We start from the raw sequence: 23,988 nt of genomic DNA on the forward strand, positions 1-23,988 counted from the left end.
TCGGATTCTGTGTCTCCCTCTCTCTCTGCCCCTCCCCTGCTCGCACTGTCTCTCTGCCTCAAAAATAAATAAAACATTAAGGGGCGCCTGGGTGGCTCAGTCGGTTAAGGGGCCGACTTCGGCTCAGGTCATGATCTCGCGGTCCGTGAGTTCGAGCCCCGCGTCGGGCTCTGTGCTGACAGCTCAGAGCCTGGAGCCTGTTTCAGATTCTGTGTCTCCCTCTCTCTGACCCTCCCCCGTTCATGCTCTGTCTCTCTCTGCCTCAAAAATAAACGTTAAAAAATTTTTTTAAAAATAAATAAATAAATAAATAAAACATTAAAAAAAAAAAAAAAAGAACTGTGGTTTGTCCCCTGGAAAGCAGCTGAACATCTTGTCCCCTGTACCTAAGACACGTGACGACAGGGTTCATGCACACTCCTCATCCAGCCCCATATGTGGATTCAGTCTGGAATGATTCTTTACAAGGGGATTTGAGTTTAGCATTGCATGGGAAATGCCTGTGTCGAGAATTCGGTAACATGTTAGTGCACTGTGTCGAAACAACTATGCTGGTAAAACACTTCTCATTTTGCTCCATCAGAGAACAATAGTATCACACACAACTCGGCATACGCCATCTCATCAGGCTTCCAGAACATACTGTGATCCGTTTACCTGCAGTCATTGTTTCTCTTGTCCTGTGTGAAAGGCTGGAGCTTCCAGCATTCTGGATCCACTACGGAAACCTTTTTCCTTCGTGCATCTTTCCCAAAGGAACTCTGTTTCGGGTATGATTATATAATCCCAGAGAGAAGCTTGCCCGTCGACCCCAAATACTGCCTTCTTCAAATAATGAAATGGAACCCTGGGCTTATAAATAACGTGCGCAAATTCACCTAGGTGGCAATCGGTGGAACCGAGCTTAGAACCCGCTGACTTATAGACACATGTGGGTAAAGCGAGGGTTCAGCTAAGGCAGGGCAAAATTCGAAGGGGAGAAAATGAAAGCCAAGGTGACATCTGGTTTTTAAGTGAGAGAATATACATATAAAAAAGCAAGTGGCCCACGTAAGTCCTCAATAGCTATTTGTCAATTGAAAAATAAATAAATAAATGGGGCGCCTGGGCGGCTCAGTCGGTTAAGCTCAGGTCACGATCTCGCGGTTCATGAGTTCGAGCCCCGCGTCGGGCTCTGTGCTGATGGCTCGGAGCCTGGAGCCTGCTTCCGATTCTGTGCCTCCCTCTCTCTGCCCTTCCCCCGTTCGTGCTGTGTCTCTCATTTCAAAAATAAAAAATAAACATTAAAAAAACCACACAAAAATAATAATAATAATAAAATAAAATCAGTGAAGTGCAAAAAAAAAAAAAAAGGTTTCATCTGGTTTGTATCTGGTTTAATTTGCGTGAAAAGAAATGCACAGTTTCTCATATTTAAAAATAGACCCTTTTAAGCAAGCAAGGAAAATAGTATGCTCTTGGGGATAGGATGAGAATCTCTAATTTTATACCAAGTCAACATACGAGATTTCAGATTGATATCTTATGAAGCAATACGTAGTAATATATCATTACCTCAAAGTTCACATTTGTAGAATCTGAAATGTCTAAGTAACAAATTATAAAGGGCATCAGTAACATGCAATTTTGAGCATCTTCTGTTACCTTCTGAGGACAAATTCTATCCTGGCACTTGCTGCAAGAGAAAAGGCTCTTGTAGAAGTCAACAGCCTTTGAGTCGAATCCTAGGCTAGCCACTAACCAGCTCTGTGGTCACCGAAGAGTCACTTAACATTTCTGGGTCTCCGTGTCTTCAACTGTAAAATAAACATGTCCGCTCATGGGATCTCCCTAGCCCTTTCTTGATCAAAAGTGCATGATTTGATTTTTTTTTTTCCTCCCCAAAAGACCAAGAAGAATAGAGACAGTGATGGATACGACCATAGCTCTGAGGGTGGCTAGAAGCCTCGCTCAAAGGAAGAAGTCAGCAGCCAGGGGTCCCACTGAGAACAAGAGACGTCCTGGGAATTCATGTCTTCTTTGACATTCTCCTTCCCCCTCCTTCCCATCTCCTCCACCCCTTTAGGGGATCCCATGCATTACGGGAGTCGGGACCTCTGGCCCACCTTTTACAGTCAGGGCTCTTTCCCAAGGACCTCTGGTTTTTCCCTACCTGTCCCTCTACCTTCGTGACTTGGAATTTCCGGGACGTCTCGGCGTAAACACCTTTCAGAGAAGGCACACATTCAATTTTGCAAGGGGAGGAAGGTAGCAGATGAGACTGCAAAATCAAAGCTTCAACTTAGGGAATGCCGTGAAGGAACTTGATGGTGGATAGGAGCCAATATGTGAGAACTACGCCGGGCCGGGGGTAGGGGGTGGGGGCGAGGTGCTCTCTTCTGCTTTTCGGGAGGTCCCAGAGCTTCTCACCCACATATGACTTGCAGCCAGCCTTCCAGGTTAGGAACTTAGAGGACTGTGAAAACAGAGCTCCAGCTTCTTAAATGGATGTGTATTTTGGGGTGGGTTGGCTCTAATTTCCTTTCCCTGACTCTTAAGTGGGTTGTCCGTATTTCTTCCCAATATATTCTTTCTCCCACCATGTCAACCCTCCCAACCACTATTCAGTGCTTTGACATTTATTGCTAATAAAAATAATACTACTTATCATCTGAAAGTTAGTAGTATAGTTTGAAAGTCTTATGCACATTTATTTTTCCTTGGATTTATGTCACCCTCTCCTCCAAGCAAAGAATAAACAAATAAAAGCACTTTGTCAAATTTATAACCTACTCAAATTCAGAGATTCCTGAATAGGAAACAGACCAGGGACACTTGGCCAAGATTAACTTAACTAGAAAACCAAAACCTTACCTATGGTGCTTGGAAGAAAGATGTCAGTCTTTGAAGATTGTATCCACACACAAAATGTGAAAAGTGGATAACTCGGGCAAAATTACCTCAGTAACGGAGGACTTCCACATTTACCTTTTCCCAGAAATGCTCAGGTAACAAAGGCGAAGGGGGTTTTCTGGCCTCAATTATGTCCTAATAATTGTTTCAATTCTCTGCTTCCTTTTGAGTGTGAATATCCAGGCTAAAAGGCTTTAAAAAACAGGCCGAGAAGGTTTCCCAGACGTGAAATAGATTTTACAAAAGAAACTTCTGGCAAGTTTAATGTAAGTAAATCAGAAACATATGGGCTATGTTTCCCTCAAAATACCCATGGGTTTGAAAGCCCAGAAAACACATAAAAAGTAGAGGGAAACTGTTTCCCAAAGCTAAGCTTATTTGAGAAACTTCATGCTGTACCAGAAGGCCTGGCTCGGCTCCCCAAAGCAGAGGATGAAGTCAGTGGTCAGGAAGTCCCCCAGCCCCTACCCTATTGCTTACGCCAGTCTTCGTTGCTGAGCATGATGTGACCGATGGCCCTATGACCTGTGCCTGTGGGAGTGACTGAGAAAAGCATTGCCCAGTGTTTCCCATACTGAAGACATGACTTCATAGCTCCTTTGCAACCATCTGCACTGAATGTTTACACAGCCTGTGTCTGTTCTTGAGGGCTTCTCATGCTAAACAATCGGGCTGGTGGTAAGCGTACGTTTGCTGAACGCTTCAGCACGTGCCCCATGGGAAGGATAACAAAGAAATGGACAGTCAGATGCCGGCCCAGGAGGTGCGTTGTAGACGCACACTCGGAAGGGACTTTACGATTCCTGAGTTCCTCCCTCCAGCCTGTGTGGCAATTCGGGCTACCACTTCCAGTCTACATAGTGGGAGGAAAACTGAGAGAAAGAAAACAAAACAAAACAAAACAGCTTGAGTATGGAGAGTCAGAGAACCTGAGATCAGGTCCCGGTAAACATGACCTACGACCTGTCAACTGACCCCTCAGAGTCTCGGTTTCCATCAGTTAAAAGGGAATAATGGTCAAATCAACTATAGGCGTTCCCTAGGGCACCTCTATAAATATTATGTCTCTTCCCCACCCAGGTCCTGAAATAAATAGAAAAACAAAACCGAGAGGACGATCGAGACTAGGATTTTCACCTTTGTTCCCGAGGGAAGCCAGGTGAGACGACAGAGTGGAATGAGAGATAAACTGGGCTTCCACCTGAGCCCCAGAAGGAGGCAGACGGGTTGCTCAGTCTCAGGCCACTCTGGGCTGGGGCAGGTGTCTACACGCTGGGGGGATGTCAAATTAAGGCTTAGGGCTTGAGGAGTAGAGGAAATCTCAGACTCTCAGTAGACAGGTCACTCCCAAAAGGAAATAGGAGAGCCAGGCTCAGCTCAGCTTGTCCAGGTTATTCTTTCCAGACTACCAGTCAGATAGCTCCTCAGCTGCCATGAAGACGAGTTGATGATCGGGCAGAGAACATCCAACGGTGACTCATAAGATGTGTTTTCTTCACCCAAATGGAAGTATTAGGAGAAGCCTGCTAAACAAGGGAAAGTATGTGAAAGCCTTCTCTGCTTTTGCTCAATTCATCCAACATTTATGCAACATCTACTATTTGCTCAGTCCTCGCAAACTTAGTTTAAATAGGACGGTGTTCCTTATTTAAGATTACAGTCTGGTAGGAGAAAGAAACAAGGAAGCCCAAAATGACAGTACACAACGGATGTGCCAAGTAAGATACTGAAGTCTGCACAAAGTGTAACCAAAGTGCAGAGAAGGGACATGTAATTGAAGGGACAGCTAGGTGAGCCTTCTTTGTGGAAATGCCATTCGAGAGCTAAGGTCTAAAGAATACAAAGGAACCAAGTGGTGAGAGAAACCAAGATTTGGGGAGACCTTCAAGGCACAGAGAAGTCCAGAAGAAGCCAGAAAGGAAAAGGATGGGACATTTCAGAGAACTGAAAGTCATTCTGCATGATTGTAGGAGAATTCATCTTAACGTTAACAGGAATAATCAGAAAAGAGCGTGACAAGGGCGCCTGGGTGGCTCAGTCAGTTGAGCGTCCAACTCCTGATTTTGGCTCAGATCATGATCTCAGGGTTCATGGGACTGAGCTCCATGTCAGGCTCTGGGCTGACAGTTCAGAGCCTGCTTGGGATTCTCTCACTCCTCCTCTCTGCATCTCTTTCTGTCTTTCTCTCTGTAAATAAATAAACGAATAAACAAAAAAGCAAAAAGACATGAAAAAAAGATGTGAGATGTATATACGTACACATATACACACATACACATACATATAATGGAATATTACCCAACCATAAACAATAATGAGATCCTGCCATTTGCAAAGAAAGACACAGATGGACCTAGAGGCTTTGTGAAGTAAGTCTGACAGAGAAAGACAAATACCATATGATTTCACTTATATGTGGAATCTGAACAACAAAGCAAAAAACAAAGGCAGAAACAGACCCATAAATACAGAGAACAAATGGGTGGTTGTGTGAAGGGGAGGAAATGGGGGAATGAGCAAAATGGGTGAAGGTGAGTGGGAGATACAGGCTTCCAGTCTTGAGTGAATAAGTCGTGGAGGCAAAAGGCACCACATAGGGGAGATGATCAATGATATCGTAACAGTGTCGTACGGTGACAGATCGTAGGTACACTTGTGTTGAGCACAGCATAAGGTGTACACTTGTTGAATCACTATATCACACACCTGAAACTAATGTGACATTATGTATCACCTGTACTTCAGTTTTAAAAATTAAAGGACTTAATTTAATTAAAATCTCTCACATCTGAAAAATTTCTGATTAACAAAACGGGAGTATGTGTGTATGTGCATGTGTTATAAGTGGAGACTAGAAGAATGCATCCCAGAATATTAACAGTGCCTATACCTGGCTAATGGGATTGTTAATTATTGTTTTTCACTTATCCTTATTTTCTATCACAGACATTTATAATTTTTTTTTTTAGAGTGAGAGAGAGAGCAGGGGAGAGGGGCAGAGGAAGAGAGAGAATCCCAAGCAGGCTCCACATTCAGCACAGAGCCTGACGTGGGGCTCAATCCCATGACCGTGGGACCATGATCTGAGCCAAAATCAAGAGTCGGATGCTCAACTGACTGAGCCACCCAGGTGCCCTACAAACTTTTTTATGAAATTACTAATAACTGACATGATCAGAGGAAGTTTTCCATGTAAGTTACCCTTTCGAATGGTTCCCAGCATTAGGTTCTTTTGTATAATATTGCTGGCTCTTTGCAGCAATCAATAATCGGGTCCCATGGTTCCAGGTTACGGGGGCACTCTTCCTGCTTCTCTACCACCACACCGGAGACCTTCCAGACGATTTGCAGTGAACGTTAGGTGAATACAGCGGTACGGTGCCTCCCTGGTTCCCATTGGCAGGATTCATCCAGTTGCAAGCTCAGGAAAGAGGTCAATTTCTTCATTCATTCATTCATTCATTCATTCATTCACCAGTGTTTACTGGGAGAGACCCTGTCCTTGGTGCTGAGAGTAGAGCCACAAAACAGACTCATCCTGGCCGCGTGTAACACACCGAAGAGCTACGAAGACTCACGTTTCACTCCTACAGAGAAGACTGCCTGTTTTTGCACCTTCCTGCAGACACCGTTGCCCTATTTCATTTCCTTTGTGTTTCCACAGATAAATATGTCAAGATCAGCCTGATACACTTGTTTTTGGATACATGAATATTTCCCTTTTATTTCACATAAATACGGTATATACAAAGCAAGCTATACACATTCCTCTCCATTTGATCTTTCACTTAAAAACATACCTTGAAGGGGCACCTGAGTGGTGTCTGACTTTGGCTCAGGTCATGATCTCACGGCTTGGGAGTTTGAGCCCCGCGTCGGGCTCTGTGCTGACAGCTCAGAGCCTGGAGCCTGCTTCGGATTCTGTGTCTCCCTCTCTCCGCCCCTCACCCGCTCACACTCTCCCTCTCTCTCTCTCTCTCAAAAATAAATAAAAAATATTAAAATAAAAATGATTTTTAAAAACATACCTTGAAGATGAAATCATAGCGGGATAGATATGGTGAATACTTGATTTTGCATATAAGCAAGCATGACTACGTTTCTAGAAGTAAAATATGCACCTGGGATTTTGATAGACATTACTAAATTGTTCCCCGTAAACATCCCAATTTACTCTCCCCCACCCCCAGTGCCCCGCTGTCTAGCACCCCTCCTAACCCAACATGCTATCAAACTCTGGATTGTGGCCCAACCAGTACGTAAAAGGCGTTAGTTCATTTTTGTTTTCATCTGCATTTTTATTGTGAGTCCAGAATATGCTTGCACAGGATTAAAGAACCATTTTGCTAAAAGCCTATTTATTACTACCACACGCAATCTCTTTAAGAGACAAGGACTTGTAGTCCAGGAGAAAAAGGAGTCCAGCACGCTCCAGGAGAAAAAATAAAAAAGGACAACAGTGTGCAGTACAAATGTGTTCTCAACCACAACTGTGAAGCAATTGACTACGCTTTCCACCTATAACCTGAGCATTCAAAAGCTGCTTTCTGAGACTACGGCAGAGAAATCACAGAGGGGACAGAAACCAACACGCAAGGGCTTGCTATACGCCAGGTCCCAAGCTCTATAGACACTCTCATTTAATCCTCCTAACATTTTTAATCCACGAGGCTTGGAGAGGTTAAGTACGTGCTCAAACTCACGTAGATTATGAATGGCAGAGAAAGGACAGAAGCCAGGTCCTAAAGCCAGCACCCATTTTTGGTGCGTAACACCACACCACCTTTTGCTCCGCTAGGGTGTTTGAAGGGCCTGCCTTCTGAGATTCACAGGCTAAGAGGCCATCTTTTGGCTTTCATCATGACCTTCTACGCAGAAGTGTCCTAGGGTAGTGCCTATCTCTGGAGCCCAGACGTAGACCTCGATAAGATTTCTCATGCTCCCAGCCTCCCGTGAGACTGACCTGTCACTTGAGACTCGACACTGAATTAACTTGCTGAATTACTGAACATACCCAATTATCAGTACCAGGAATCATTCAGAGATTTAAATATTATTTATAAGACCCCCCCAAAATGGCTGGGAGTTGGTCTATGCGTTGCAGAACTGCGCCATTTAAAGCCGGCGAGGTAGCCCAGGTGATTTCTCAGCGGCATGCTGGTGAGTCACGCTGGGAAGGAACACAACAGAACCCCACAGCAGTGCCTTGAGAGAACCACATCTGACAACTGCAACCTCCAGACAAGAATTCCAGCCCTTGGTGTCTCCCGACCTCTCATCAGAGTCCCTAACCGTCCGATGCAGAACAATCGGAGGACAGCGTCTTCCTCGGGCGCCGGGGAGTAGCTAGAGATTAGTTCAGGCAAAGCAATCCCTTCCCACGTAAGGGGTAAAGAGCCAATCAGAGGAAATGTTGCTCCGAGATTTCAAAACATCCACAACGTGTGCTTCCCAGCAACCTGCCCACACGTGTGATGCTCCCTATGGGGGACGACGCAGGGTGTGGTCTGGGGATGATGCACTGCTGGGTATGATAGAGATAATTATGGAAATTGGGAAATAAGCATTTAGGAACTTTTCTAGCAATTTGGCAGAGTAATTTTATGTCTGTGGAATCTAATAATAAAAAAAATTGGGGCTTGCAAAAAAATTTTATTGAAGCCATTAAAATGAAGAAGTGTTTTGACATGTGACAAGTGCTCACACGACAGGGTCGCAATTACTCAGGATAAGGAAGCCCACGTGCGCTCTAGCACATAACGAAGGGTTTCCAGGGTCCCCTTCGTGGGGAGGGCCGCATGGGGCATGGTGCCTGCGTGCTGGATCAGTAGAACCACAAGTCCACCATTGCAGGGCTTTGGCCAAAGTTGAAACTACCCCCAGGACTACCGTCACACAACTGTTGCAAATGGAAGTGGTGTTTAACATTTGCAAAGTGGTAGTGGCACCTGGGTGGCTCAGTCGGTTGAGCGTCCGACTTCGGCTCAGGTCATGATCTTGCGGATCATGAGTTCGAGCCCCACATCAGGCTCTGTGCCGACAGCTCGGAGCCTGGAACCTGCTTCGGATTCTGTGTCTCCCTGTCTCTCTCTGCCCCTCCCCCGTTCACACTCTGTCTCTCTCTCTCTCTCTCTCTCAAAAATAAAATAAAAACATTGAAAAAATTTTTTAAAAAAAGAAAGAACTGATTTTGTACCTTAAAAAAAAGAAGAATTGGGGTGCCTGGGTGGCTCAGCAGGTTAAGTGTTTGACTCTTAGTTTGGGCTCGGGTCATGATCTCACAGTTTATGAGTTTGAGCCCCGTATCAGGCTCTGTGCTGACAGCTCAGAGCCTGAAGCCTGCTTCAGATTCTGTGTCTCCCTCTCTCTTTGTCCCTCCCCCACTCATGCACAGGCACGCATGCTCTCTCTCTCTCAAAAATAAATAAACATGAAAAACAAGTTTAAAATGTGCCAAGTGGCTTCTTTGGAGAGAAACTTCCATTTGCCATTTCAAGAGAGGTCAGAGCCAAGACCTCCGAGAAAATAATTGAGGAGTTATGTCACATACTCCAGAAATCCGTATCCAAGACATGGGGATAGCCAAATTCCAGAGAGCTGTCAAGAATTCCCGAAGGATGTGCTAAGTGAAGGAAGCCAGACACAAAAGGATAACTATGTGTGATTCCACTCAGAGGGGGTACTTAGACTAGGTAAATGCATAGAGACAGAGCAGAAGAGTGGTTCCAGGAGCTGGCGGGGAGAGGTAGGTGGGGAGTTAATGTTTAATGGCTACAGAGTTTCTGTTTGGGACCATGAAAAACTTCTGGAAATGGATAGTGGTGATGGTTGCATAACATTGCGCATGTACTCAATCCCACAAAATTGTACACTCAAGAATGGTTAAAACGGCACCTGAACCTACTATAGCACTGTATGTTACCTACACTGAAATTAAAATGAAAGCTGGCTAAAATTTTACAGATGGTTCCAATTGTAAATGTTGTGTATTTGACCACAATACATAAATAAGAACTCCCAATGGGCCGTCTGAGTGCTAATTGCTTATTTCAAACAAAAACAGAACAGCTTCCAATAAAGCAGCCTCTCTCTGAGGCCTGAGTGAACACCAAAAATTAATTAATTATTTAATTAATTAGTTAATTCAAGTACAGAGTTCATCCCATTTGGGTCTGGTTATTGCACTTGTAAACCAGAAAAATACCTTTTGCTCCTGGTGAGAGACTCAGGAGTAAAACAAACAAACAAACAAAAACAAAAACAAAAACAACAAAACAAAAAAACCCACATTATTTAAAAATGCAGTCAAGAATTCTGCCAGGATTAAAAACCCCCTGTGATTCTCTGCATCAATAGACACTCTTAATTTATCCCATCTTATTGAAATTGTCCCCACTCCCATGCAAAATCTGTCTCCTTACCTACGACCTGAGCTGATTCGACTAATCAGATTTGCTGGGTCAGACCACCAGCCTTCATGTGTAAACCTGCAAATGCTCTACGTAGTTCAGGAGGGTATCATTCCATAAGGCATAGTCTATTCTTCATTTAAGATCTATACGAGTCTCCAAACCAGCTCTCAACAAACTATACTCCATAAATTTTAATGGTTTTATATTCTCTCAGGACCCTTACATCTTTCTCCATCCTTCTGAATCACGATTAGCCTAGATGTTCTCCAACGTATCCATTCGGCAGCCTCTCCTTGTGTCTGTAGCTTCTCGCTTGGCAATCCCATCCACCCTCTCAAGTTTAGTAAACGCCGTCTTTCTCACTATGAGTCTGAGCTATTTCTCCCCAGCCTCAGGTCTCCATGTTGATTTCCTACTGAACAACTCCACAGTGGTGTCCCACAATCGCTTCAAACTTGGCGTGATCGAACATTTATCACCTTACCTCCCAAACCTGATCCTATTCCTGTGTTAGGCAGGCGTTTCTACAAATGACACCACCTCCATCCTCCCAGTGACCCAAGCGTGAAACCTTCCTGGACTTCGGTGAGATCCCTCTAAGTTATCCCCTGCCTTCTGGTTTTCTTCCCCTCAACCCATCTGGCACATTCCCTGATTAAACTACTCCTCAGCCCATCTGAGGTGTCAGAAACCAGAACAATAGTTGATCATTCTCTGCAAAGACTAGAAAGTTCCAAGGACAGGGTGCCTGGGTGGCGCAGTCGGTTAAGCGTCCGACTTCAGCCAGGTCACGATCTCGCGGTCCGTGAGTTCGAGCCCCGCGTCAGGGTCTGGGCTGATGGCTCGGAGCCTGGAGCCTGTTTCCGATTCTGTGTCTCCCTCTCTCTCTGCCCCTCCCCCGTTCATGCTCTGTCTCTCTCTGTCCCAAAAATAAATAAAAACGTTAGAAAAAAAAATTTAAAAAAAGAAAGTTCCAAGGATCTCAAGTCACACCAACCAGAGGTCAGTGAAAGCACAGGTACGGAGAGCTAGAATTGTCCTGGGATTTGATAATGGGCACCCAGAAGCTGGAGATGCCCCACCAAACTGCTAAGCCTAAAGACATTACCCCTAATATTTACAGGGGCAGCAGCAATTATAATATATCCTCCCAGCCTATAAGATGGAGGTCAGCACCACTGTCAGAAAATGTTGGGTGAGTGAGGGACACGTGGGTGGTTCAGTCGGTTGAGCATCCGACTCTCGATCTCAGCTCAGGTCTTGATCTCGGGGTCCTGAGTTCAAGCCCTGCATTGGGCCCCACGTTGGGCATGAAGCTTACTTTTTAAAAAAATGCTAGATGGGGGGCGACTGTGTGGCTCAGTCGGTTGAGCATCCAACTTCGGCTCAGGTCATGATCTTACAGTTCGTGAGTTCGAGCCCCACATCAGGCTCTGGGCTGACAGCTCAGGGCCTGGAGCCTGCTCCAGATTCTGTGTCTCCCTCTCTCTCTGCCCCTCCCCCACTCATGCTCTGTGTCTCTCTATCAAAAATATTTTAAAAAATTTTTTTAGTTTTAACAATGCTAGATGAGTTGGAGACTGTGCAGGATAGGATGGGGGAAGCTATTCAATCTCTCATCATGTATTGAGCATCATTTATGCGCCAAGCACTGTACTAGGGAGCTAGAGACACGGAGAAGCAAGCCACGTCGGAATTCCCAGTCCAAAGAGAAGACACAAAATTGTAACACAGGGTGATCCTGTTTTGCTACAGATAGTTGCAGGACATCGGAGGACAGAGAGAAAAGTCCCCAGTACTGTCGGGAGCCTGGGTGCAGGGCTACAGATTATGGAAGCCTTCACAGAGGCTGCTACCTCTGAAGTTTGAGCTGGCATTTCCAGGACAAGGAAAGATCACTGTAAAGGAGAAGAGCCCTCCAGGAAAAAGAACCACGAGTGCAGAGTGAGGACAGGAGAGCACATGGGCTCTGAGGAAATAGCTAGCGTTATGGCATGGCCATGAAGGGCGGTGGTGGAAAATGATGCTAGAGAAACATTCAGGTCCAGGATCACACAGATTTTTGTGCTATAAGCTAACCTGGACCCTTGACCTTCTCCCGGGACCGAGAAGCAAGGATCACAAATCACAATTAGCCCTGAGAGTACGAACTTACATGTACGTCATCTGTCAACTCTTCTTGTTTCGAAACCCAGGAAAGGAGTTACAATGGGAAGCAACGATTTGCCCAGGGTGTTCTGATGATCCTCGCATATTACACTCGCTCATACAATAAAAATCCCACATGCAGAGTCTCTGCTAAGCGCTAAGGCTGACCGTGGAAAATAGATTCGGTGACGTGAGGGGAGTGAGGATAAGGTAAAGCCCCTGGTCCAGGGCACTCCTCTTGAAAGCAAGCCTGAAGGAAGCAATCGGCATTTGCAGAAAGAATAGATTGCACACAGACTTAATGAGGAAAAATAAACACCTTTCAAAGGCAAGCGAACACTCCCTGTAAGTCATTCCGAGCCAAATGTGCCAAACCCCAGAATGTGCTAGCAGCACTTACGGTCCTAATATCCCAACAGCCGTAAGATAAACAATTAGCCTTCGTCATAATCAAGAACAAATGGTCAAATACAAGCACACAACCTCTCATCTGAACATTTTAAAGGGTCGCTTTGTTCTTTTTGGCTTATGTGTTTGTTGCAGGGGCAGCAAAGGGAATTCTCAGCACGGTGAAGTTTTGCTGATGCAAGGAGCTTGGGTTGATTAAATAGAGACCGTGGGGGTACAATCAAGCGTCAACTTTAGACCTGGATGGAACAAGATTTGAATGACAGCTCACTCACTTAGCAAATATGACTTTGAACCGATTTCCTTGCGTCTGTGAATTTCTCTAAATTGTGTGGCACAGCGCCAGGCACAAAGTAGACGCTCAGATAGTCACGGGTTCCATTCCCACCTGTCACGCTCACGTGAGAGAGTGTTGGCAAAGATAGCCATAGCGATTCCCCTTTCTGTATCTATGTCCCTTCCCACACTGGCTTCGGGCTTGCCAAGTGGCTTGTTTTGACCAACGACACGGAGGAAATGGGGCATCTTGAAGCAGACACCTGAAAAGTGTGCACTGGAGCCTTTTCCTCTTTTGTTCCTCTTGGGAATCTTTAAATCACCACCGTGCAAACAAGCCTGGGCTAGCCTGCGGGATGAGGAGAGACATGCGGCCAGAGCATCTTAGTAGCCCAGCCGACACGGAGCCGACCGCCAGACCTGTAAGGTTGGCCATCATAGAACAGCCAACCGGCCCATTCTAAGAACCACCCCGCCAAACCACTAATCATAAGAAACAACAAATGCTAATTTTGGAATGAGTTGTTACGCAGCAAAAGCTGACAAATACACTCCTTAAGTGTTCAGAGCCCCCTAGTTTGTGGTCTCAGGTCTCTCCATACTCACCGTTGGACATCAATACATCAACATAAAAATGACGTATCTCAAGACCGTAGCCCCAGAAAGGTCTCCCTTGCCTATAGACATTTCACCCCTACATCTTTTAAGGACCTCAAGTCCAGGGCTAGCACTAAACTCACTGTATTCCCCAACAAAATAAAATAAAATGTTTCTCTTCGGCTCTGTCCTCAATATGTAAAACATGAAGATTGCTCTCCACTATTCCTCCTTCACATCTTTTACACCCAATCGGTCACCAGGTCCTGTCCGTGCAACCTCTTAAACACCGACTGGCTCCTTCCCTCTTCCTTCTCCCTATTATTTCTACCCCATGAAAATCTCTTACCTTGCTTCACCAAACTATTGCAATAACCCCTCAGCAATTTCCTGCCTTCAGAACGTTCCCCCACCGAGGTCACTTCCATGAACTCCCCTGCTGGGAGCTCTTTCACATGTCCCCACTGTGTATGGGATGATGCCCAAACGCCTTAACCTATCACATACGTCTTGCCCAAACTGGCCCCTCCACTGCCACTTCCACCTTCTGTCATATCCCGTGACACTTCAAGTTCCCCAGGGAGCCCCAGGGAGGCCTTTGCACCTGTTGTTTGCATAGACATGGCACGACAGTCCTCCCTGTCCTCTTTTTGAATTTCTACTCATCATCAGATTCAACTCAGAAGTCACATCTGGTGTATAAAGCCCCCTCTCATCCTTATCCCCAAAGAAATCAATCTCCTCCTCTTCCAGACTATCACTGGGCTTTGTACATTCCTTGAACGTTGGCTATTACCACACTATATTTTAGCGAACTGTTAGTAGTTCTCTACTCCCCGGGTCTCCAAACCTTTCCACGACCCTCCTGATTGCAGCATGGGGAACAGGATCCAGCAGACAATGAGCAATCCCCAGGGCACCTGGGTGACTCTGTCAATCGAGCTTCTGACTCTTGATTTTGGCTCAGGTCATGATCCCAGCATCGTGGGATCAAGCCCCGCACCAGTCTCCACACTGAGCATAGAGTCTCTTTAAGATTCATTCTCTCTCTCCCTCTCTCTCTCTCTCTCTCTTCCCTCTGCCCCTACCCCACTCACGTGCAGTCTCTCTCTCTAAAATATAAATAAATAAATAAATAAATAAATAAATAAATAAATAAGAGCATTCCTCCAGAAGTTCATCTGATGAATGAAATTTTAGCACCCTTCCCTTCTCTCTTACAATATGCTAGCTTCATGGGTCTGTCACTAACAACTTCCAAATGCAAATAAGCTCATTTTACAAAGTTTTGAACAAAACTGTTAACACAAAAATAAAATGTCCCAGGATCCTCGGATTTAAGATTGCTTTTGCTATTCGTAGTTCCCAGTGAATTAGATGATGCAACCTAGTTCTGGAAGGCCATGTACGGCTCTGGCCCAAAGGACGAGGTTCTACGAATCGGGAATCTGATGACTTTTACAGCAATCTGACATTCTGATCAAAGAGAGGAGTGAGAGATATGAAGGCGAGCAGTAGTTTTGGAAACTACCATAAAATTCTGGAGGCACCACATGAAATATGTCAAATCCCTTCCCCACTAGGGTGATATCCTGGCACGAGCACAGACATCATATTCTAGAGGGTTGAATTTCCTCTAGAATTAAGTTCCATAATTCTACAGGCCTGAGTCTATGGCAATGATTCCTGAGCCTGCCTATGTATCAACGTCACTTGGAAAGCTTCGGAAAGCCACCGTTTCCCAGGCTCTCTTCTCAGGGATTGTGATTCCACCAAGTTGAAGAGAAGTCTGGGAATTTTGTAGTTTTCAAAAACCCCAACAGGTGATTCCGATACAAAGCCCCATTTCAGAGCTGGGCCACCATATAGAAACTTGACCCGCTATCATTTTTCAGCTATATCTACCCACTACAGAGCAGTGTTTTCCAACGGGAATAGGTCTCTAATTTCATAATAACGGTTAAAGGAAATGTAGGATTCGCTTTACATAAAGTCACCTCAGGGGCACTTTCCTGGAACACATCTATTGCCCAAATGTGGAAATTACCTGTAGAGTTTTGAATTTCAATATCTGTATTATCACCATGTTAAGCATGCGATTTGGTATAATCTTGGGCAAAACACTTTCCATATAAACGTACCTAAGTTTTTTTCCATAAAAATCAGTGAAACAATAATTATTTCATGTGTAAATATTTACAGCCACTGCCCAGGGACACAGCTACACTGCAGAGTAAGATAAATGTCTGTGGCAGGATAAAAATGTACCGCCTGGGTGGCTCAGTCGGTTAAGCTTCTGACTTGGGCTCAGGTCATGATCTCACAGTTCGTGAGTTCCAGCCCCGCATCAGGCTCTGTGCTGACAGCTCAGAGCCCGGAGCCTGCTTCAGGTTCTGTGTCTCCCTGTCTCTCTGCCCATCTCCCACTCTGTTTCTCTCTCTCTCTCAAAAATAAACATTAAAAAAATTTGTACCACCCACACATAGATAGACACTGGTTGCCTACCCACCCTCAGTGTTATTCTTGCCAGCAGGACCTATCGAATTCCAGGCAATGAATCATCACGAGTCCAAGTTAATTGCGGACAATTCTATTTCCCTTGGCAAGACGCTAACTTTGGCAGTCTTTCTTGCAGCTAGGGATAGCCTGTGATCTAGCACTGGACGCTGAGATTGGCAAGCCAGCCTGTTGATGGGCTTCTGGGAAGTAGTTTTTTCCCTCCTTGATAAAGGGAGGATCCTTTTTTGTCACCCAGACCCATGCTTCCCTTCTTGAATGTAAAGGACTACAGCATGCTGACCGTGATGTGTTAAGTGCAAGGCCCAAATGCCCATAACCAGAGATGACGAGAAAGAGCCTAAGATCTTAACGGCATTAGAGAGTCATTGCTCCAACCACAGAACGAACAGCAGACCTCTTATTAGGAGACACAAGTAAGTATCTGTATTGTTAAAACCACCGTGAGCCTTGATTTCCAGTACCTGCAGCCAAAAATACACCCTAACTGAATCAATTTCTGGTCAAGGTTAAGTATAATCTGCAGGAGGCAAGTAGGCATACTGGGGGTCAGAGTCTCGTGCCATAGACTGGAGAAATAGCCCCAAGGAAGAAGTATTTCAATAGCTGCTCCAAGGATATGCAGAAGACAGGAGGAAGGGAGTACAGGCATTAACAGCTTTCCCGGAGGAGGTTTGAAAATAAGAGAAAGAAATAAAGAGGTTTCAAGTTTATCATTTGACATTCTAGTAGGGTTGTCTTTACAAGGGAAATGGATAAGATTTTTTTTTCCCCCAAAGATCTAAGTCAAAAACTTACAGGGGTCACCGAAGCCTTCTTCACACATTCAACTACTTTTAATTCGCACTCCCCACCTTGAAGGCTCTGTCTGTGATCCTGTGTCCTGCCCAGGGGCACCACCCGAGAGGTCATATGACCATTTCAGGTCATATGAACTCCCTCTGGCCCCCGCCCTGGCTCTTGGTCAAAGGCTCTGGGTCCCTTTGACTCTGGTGGTGGTCACTACGAGCAAGCTTATCGAGTCCCCCTGGCTTCTGAAAGCCATGCTACCAGGAGATTCTCACATCTGGAACTGGTTTCTGGAAAACATCAAGAAATGCAACACACACTCTATCTCCTCTCTCTCTGGTTCTCATTCTCTCTGTAACACTTAAGGAAATTAAAAAGAACCTCTTGGTATATAACACATTGGCACATCAAAGTCCCCCAAGGAAAATATTTGAATTTCTTCCATCTATTTTCCTCGCCCGTTCTTTATGCCTCTCAATGAGAAGAAAGGTAGAGCTTACATTTTATGTCAACACAAAAGGCCTCCGTTTGTGTGCATTACTTATTAAAGTATTCAGCGATTCAATGTCAAGGTATGTATTATACATACTTTTTTTTTCTAGGCCATTATCAGCTTTCTTACAACACTATTATTCTTCAGCCCAGCTAATGCTTCTGTCAAAGATTTAGCAACAAGCATGGAAAATGTCAAACAGTGGGGAAGAAACCTAGCTGTTTCCACCACTGCACAAAAAGCCCAAGTTGTCTTTTATGGAAAAACTGCATAATTCCGCCATGAACACCAACGGATGTTTTATCAGGGGACAGAGTAGCGGGGTAGTTTATTTGTTTTTCTCTGCACACCTGAGTCCATTTCCTCTGAATACATTGCCTTTCTTCTCTTGCCAATATACTTAATAAAATAGGGCCTATGTTGTTATCATTTTGCCCTCTTCCCAGGAGGTAGCTGGCTTGGAACGTGACAGAAATCAGCCGAGGGAGTCAGTCCTGTTCTGTCTGCGGAGCAGTGTGATAAGATTTAAGGGGCACTAAAAGGCTCCTCTGGAGAAAAATATTTCCCCAACCTGCTTACCAGGGTGCCTGAAATTACAACCCTTCTGCTTTTAAGGCACTGAGAGCCTCCATTAAAATGCAAATATGCGAGGTGAGTTATTTTATCAAACTATCACATCTTAGCTTGAATTAGTTTATGGCTTAATTCAAAATCCTGAAGTGAGGGGACACAGGGCTGTTAAGTTTGAAGGTGAGCAAAGATGATACAAAGGTTTAGGCTTTAAAATGTGTTGCCTAAGTAGCGGGCCCGGGTAGCGGGACAAAGTGAGAAAGCAGAATATAGTCTGATGCCCCCAAAAATGAGGTCCAAGGTTCATACAGAAGGGCCTGTGCTCTCGACAATCCTGGCTAAGCCACAGCCACATGGCTGGCCCATGTGGTTGAGAAGTTGTCATCCTCACGCTTCAAAGAGAAACTCGAGGAAGGGTCAATATGCATACGGCTTCCTTCCCCCCAACTTGAATTGGTGTCCTCAGTTGGATTTATTTACCATTTCTTTCCCTCCTGAGCGTGCTCGGGACTCTTACCCACTCCCTCCCCAGAAGTTTCAGAGGCTTCAGAGAGCCTATCGTGGACACTACCAGTGCTCGTCCATATCTCCATTTCTTCCCTTTCCCACCCTCTTCAAGTTGGTCATGGCTGACGTGGGCCAATGGCATATAAACAAAAATGGTGTGTATTACTTCCAGGCAGAAGCATGTAAGAGCTGGCTCACGAGTCTCCACGTACCCTTCTTCTGCCACGGTGGGCTCTGAAGCCTGGTGAACTTGAGTAAAGAAAGATGCTACAAGGCCAAAGCAGCCAAGAACGGCGAACACAGAGAACAGCTACCTGGGAACGTGCTCAGACTTACAGATGCTCGTAACCGAGCAAGAATCAGCTTCTGTTGTGTTAGATCACTGACGTTTTGGTGCTATTACTTCAGCGTAACCTAGTCTGCCCTGACTGATCCTTACCCCGTGGATCACACCTCGGGAGATATCATCAGCCTCCCCGCCCCGTTACCACACACTTCTCATTCCATAAATGTTTATTGAGCACCTACAATGTTGAGCAACTGTGCCAGACGATATTATAGGTAAAGGGATTTAGTAGCAAAGACGAATAGTAAATACAAAGTCCTTGGACGCAAGGAGGTTACATTCCAGCCAAGGAAGAAAGATTGTAAGTCAGTTTATCTGTTGGGAATAGGTTTTGTCGAGGATAGCAGAAAACCCAAATGATATCAACTGAAGCAAATTATACGTGTAGTTGCTCTCAAATAAAATAAGTCTGGAGGTTTGCACTCCAAGACTCACAGGGCGGCTCTATAATGTCATCGGGGACCCAAACGCCTCCTATCTTTCTGATCCATCATCCTTAGCACCTGGCCTCCACCTTCCAGAGCACCTCGTATTCCAAAATGGCTGCCAGGGCTCCATTAGTTGCACCCTCACTCCAGCAGGAAGAAAGAGAAAAGAGGAAATGCAAGAGGAGGTGTCTCCCAACTGAGCCAGGCCCGGTTAGAGCGCTTTCCCTGAAACTAGTCCACAGGTACTACTTACAATTTATTGGCTACTCCTCCCTTCAAGGGAGGCTGCTAGGGAAATATAATCCCAGCTGGACATATTTTTGCCACCAAGTAAACAGGGTTCAGGGCGCCCCAGGTGGCTCAGTCGGTGGAGTGTCTGACTCTTGACTTTGGCTCAGGTCACGATCTCACAGTTTGTGAGATCAAGCCCCATGTCTGGCTCAGCACTGACAGTGCAGAGCCTGCTTGGGATTCTCTCTCTCCCTCTCTCCCTTTCTCTCTCTCTGCTCCCCCCCCCCCACCATTCTCTCTCAATACATAAACTTAAAAAAAAAAAGAAAAGAAAACAGGGTTCTATTGGTAAAGAAGAGAGTAAGTAGGCATATAACAGTCTCTTCCATGATAGATAAACAAACCAGGTTTAAACTGATGATAGGTATTTTGAAGGAGGAAAAAAATGCGATCAAAAAAATAAAAACAAAAGAAAGAAAGAAAACAGTGTAGCGTTACCCAGGGTAGGGGAGAAGGCCAGGTGGTGCTGGAATGATGAGAAAAAGTCCTTCATGGAGATAGCTGGGGAAGGGAACCCCAGGCAGAGGGAACGAGGAGGGACTGATTGCCAGAGCATCAAGGAAGGGAGCCCCCAGTTGGGGAAGCAGGGGGAGCAAGGAGGATGTGGCTGGAGCTGAGGGCAGAGAGGCAGGGAGAAGCCAGGTCATGAGGAACCTTGCGAATTTCATTCCAAGCGTGTTGGGAGACAAGCAGGGGCTGAGAGACAAGCAGAAAGTGACATTACCTGAGTCTCCCTGAATCCTGTCATTCTGGGGGCTGAGTCTTGAAAACTGGTTTGTAGAGGGATAAAAAAGGTGCCCAGGAAGGAGGCTGACTCAGAAATCCAGACAAGAGATAACGGTGCTAGACCCGTAGTAGGAGGGAGAGGCTGTGCTAAAAATGCCACCGCAACCAGAAACCATGAATTTTTGCTGCTGCAAAAAATCGCAGCAAGGATGAAGTTTCGTTAAACCCCATTGGTCTTGATGGGTAACTTTTGCTTCCAGAGTTTGGCTGCTCATCTGCAGCCTTAGAGAAAGTTGGGCTTTTCCAGAATCGGAGTCTTGCTCAGAGAGTATGATTGATGGGGGCCAAGGGGAGTCTGAGAAGGAAGGTTGTTGAGACCAGTCGTGAAGTGGGGGACACTGGACTCCTAGCGGGATGCGAAGACACCCCACCCTGGAGTTACTCGCTTCTTGTTCCTCACCTGCGGCTAATGCCTGGCTCCCGCCAGCTATGGGTACACGGCTGGGCTATCTGCCTGCCATTGGGTGACCTGTACCACCTTGGTCTCATCTCTCAGATCGCCCTTGGCCTCATACTCTGCTGCCCACTGGTTGGTCCCGACCCCACCTCACCCAACCCAAGTGTTGGGCTCTCGAGCATCTCAGAAGAAAGAGAAAACTTGACTTACAGAGTCCAATGGTTAAGCACAAGGGCTGAAGGCAGACCGTGAGTTCGAATCAAGTTCCTTTACACTCAGCTGTGTCACTGTGAAAACTTACTCAACGCCTTCCTGCCTCAGTGTCTTCATCTGTAAAACGAGGCTGTTAAGATCTACCTCAGGAAGCTTGGGTGGCTCAGACAATTAAGCGTCAGGCTCCTGTTTTCGGTTCAGGTTATGATCTCGCAGTTCATGAGTTCGAGCCCTGAGTCAGGTTCTGTGCTGACAGCGCGGAGCCTGCTTGGGATTCTCTCTCTCTGTCTCTCTCTCTGCCCCTCCCCTGCACATGCGCTCTCTCTCTCTCTCTCTCTCTCTGTCTCTCAAAATAAATAAATAAACTTTAAAATATATAAGACCTACCTCCTAAGGCCCTTGTGAAATTCAGACGAGTTCATGAAAAGCACTCAGAAGATTACATAGCACACAATAAACCTCCCAATTAAAGTTATTCAGTGTTTTCTTATCATCTTGCAGCACGACTCAGAGTGAATCCCACTCCCTCCTCAAAACCCCTCCCCACCCCAGCCTCCATTTATGCAACTTTCCCCGGCTCATCTTGGGTTTGCTATTCACAACACGGAGTCTGCGTCTTACGACACGCTGTCCTGTTCTCTAATTGTTGGGATCGCTCAGCTTGGCACTTGAACCCACGCTAATTACTGTATGCTAATAGATAAAATCACACCCCGTCCTGATCCTTCACGTGCCTGTGCCTTAGCGCTTCTCTCCGATTCTTGGAGGGGATTCCCGCAAACCAATGGTAGCCCCCACCCCAGCACCTTCACGCTAAACGGTGCAGCGCTAAACAGCGGGTACAGATGTCTTAAGTACCGGGTACTGACAGGGGGCTTTCCATCTGGAGGACTCCAGTAATCCAGCGCGTCAAGGAACCTAACGGGAGTGGAGGGATGCTTCAGAACGAGAACCGACATCTAAATCTCTGGTTAAGCCAACCGTTCTCTGGGCAGGGCCGATGCTGTCCTGAGGAGAATACTGTCTTGCATTATCTTCTTAAATGCCTCCAAATGCCTCAGGAAGTGGTCTGACCTAGTCAAGGTGAAAAACTACAACGTTCGGGGCACCTGGGTGGCTCCGTCGGTTATGCGTCCGACTCTTGACGTCAGCTCAGATCATGATCTCCCGGGCTGTGGGATCGAGCCCCAGGTTGGGCTCTGTGCTGACACCGCGGAGCCTGCTTGGGATTCTCTCTCTCCCCCTGCCCCTCCCCGGCATGCTCTCTCACTCAAAATAAACAAACTTAAAAAAAAAAAAAGCAATAAAAAATAAAAACTATGACTTTAGCCTGATCCTCAGGCCTCTTGGTCCAGTGGGGGGTAACTGGCCCTCAAAACAAACTCTTCCAGACCCTCAGCCCAGGGCGTCTCCCCCGATAAGGAGGAAAATTTCCGAGCGGAACTTAGGGGCCCGCTGGGAAGCTAACCTGCACACAGCCAGCTTTAGCTGAAGAAGGAGCCCCACACAGTCCAATAAAGAACTTCTAGAGTGCGGGGCAGTATGCTTGGCCGCCAGAGGCCTCGTCTCTGCACAGCCTCTGAACACAGCCAGTACTGCTAAGGAGGGGTGCGGAAGAGAGATCAAGAACCAGAATCTGCAGCCAGAATGCCCACACTCCAACCACAGCCCGACCGCTCACTGGCTGCGTGACTTTGAGTTCCTTTCACTTCCCTGCGCCTCGAATCCTTCATCCGGAAAGTGGTCACTAGAACAGCTTCCAATGCTTACTTGTTTTAACGAGGATGAAAGGGTTTTAAATGATCATAGAGCTCAGGACAATGCCTGGCTGTAAACATTATCCAAGTGTTTGGTAAATAATTTTGAATTGCATATCGTATTTATTCATGTGTGTGTGTGTGTGTGTGTGTGTGTGTGTTGAGCATTCTAGGACCTGGGAAGGTAAAAGAATGTCTTACCTTTGAGAAACTCACGGTTTTTTTAATAAATAGGCTGGGTTTAACAGCTCTGGGAAAGGAACTGGTCAAGTTCCTGCAAGAACTGAAGAAAGACGGGGAAGGAAGGAAGGAAGGAAGGAAGGAAGGAAGGAAGGAAGGAAGGAAGATAGAAGGAGTGGTGACCTCAGAGGTAACAGGAGAGGCCAAGCCAAGCCAGCATCTGCAACTGAGTAGGATACCAGGTGCAAGGGGGAAGTTGAGTGATTCTCGACCTTACCTTGCATCTAAATCACCCAGGGGTGGGAGGAGCTGTTAAAATCCAGATTCCCAAGCCTCCCCTCCAGAGTTTCTGATTCAGTAGGTCTGGGTGAGATATGAGAATCTGCATTTCTTTTTTTTTTTTTTTAATATTTATTTATTATTTTTGAGAGACAGAGAGAGACACAGCATGAGCAGGGAGGGGCAGAGAGAGAGAGAGGGGGACACAGAAGCAGGCTCCAGGCTCTGAGCTGCCAGCACAGAGCCCAACGTGGGGCTCGAACACACAAACCAAGAGATCATGACCTGAGCCGAAGCTGGATGCCCAACCGACTGAGCCATCCAGGCGCCCCAAGAATCTGCATTTCTAGTAAATTCCAAGGTGATGCTGATGCTGGTCTGGACACCCACTTTGAGAACAGCTGCCTTCCAGAATCAGAAAGAAGCATGGGCATAGACCCAGGACTATGAAACGCCCTGGCACTCTCTGGGGAGAGAAAAGTAGATTGGCATGATTGGACCCAAAGTGGCAAATGACAGCGGTGGGAAAAGGAGACAGGAGCTGTTCCCACAGCGAAGACACTTGGGCGAATCCTGTCTACTTGGAGGTGCTTTGGAAGTTTATGGCCTTGGGTGACATGATCAGCTTGTAGCTCCAAAACTATCATTCTGGCATCAGTGTGCAGAACGTACTAGAACAAAGGGAGACTAGACAAGGGAGAA

At 46.0% G+C, this 23,988-nt stretch overlaps 1 long non-coding RNA gene across 1 annotated transcript in view; it reads right to left on the reverse strand.

The window, feature by feature from the left end:
* LOC125154586 (uncharacterized) overlaps positions 1-23,988 on the reverse strand; it is a 152,791-nt gene that overhangs the window by 97,351 nt on the left and 31,452 nt on the right. The gene's annotated exons all lie outside the window — the stretch shown is intronic.

Source organism: Prionailurus viverrinus, chromosome E3, assembly GCF_022837055.1.
Source record: "Prionailurus viverrinus isolate Anna chromosome E3, UM_Priviv_1.0, whole genome shotgun sequence".
In the NCBI taxonomy this organism is placed as follows: domain Eukaryota; kingdom Metazoa; phylum Chordata; class Mammalia; order Carnivora; family Felidae; genus Prionailurus; species Prionailurus viverrinus.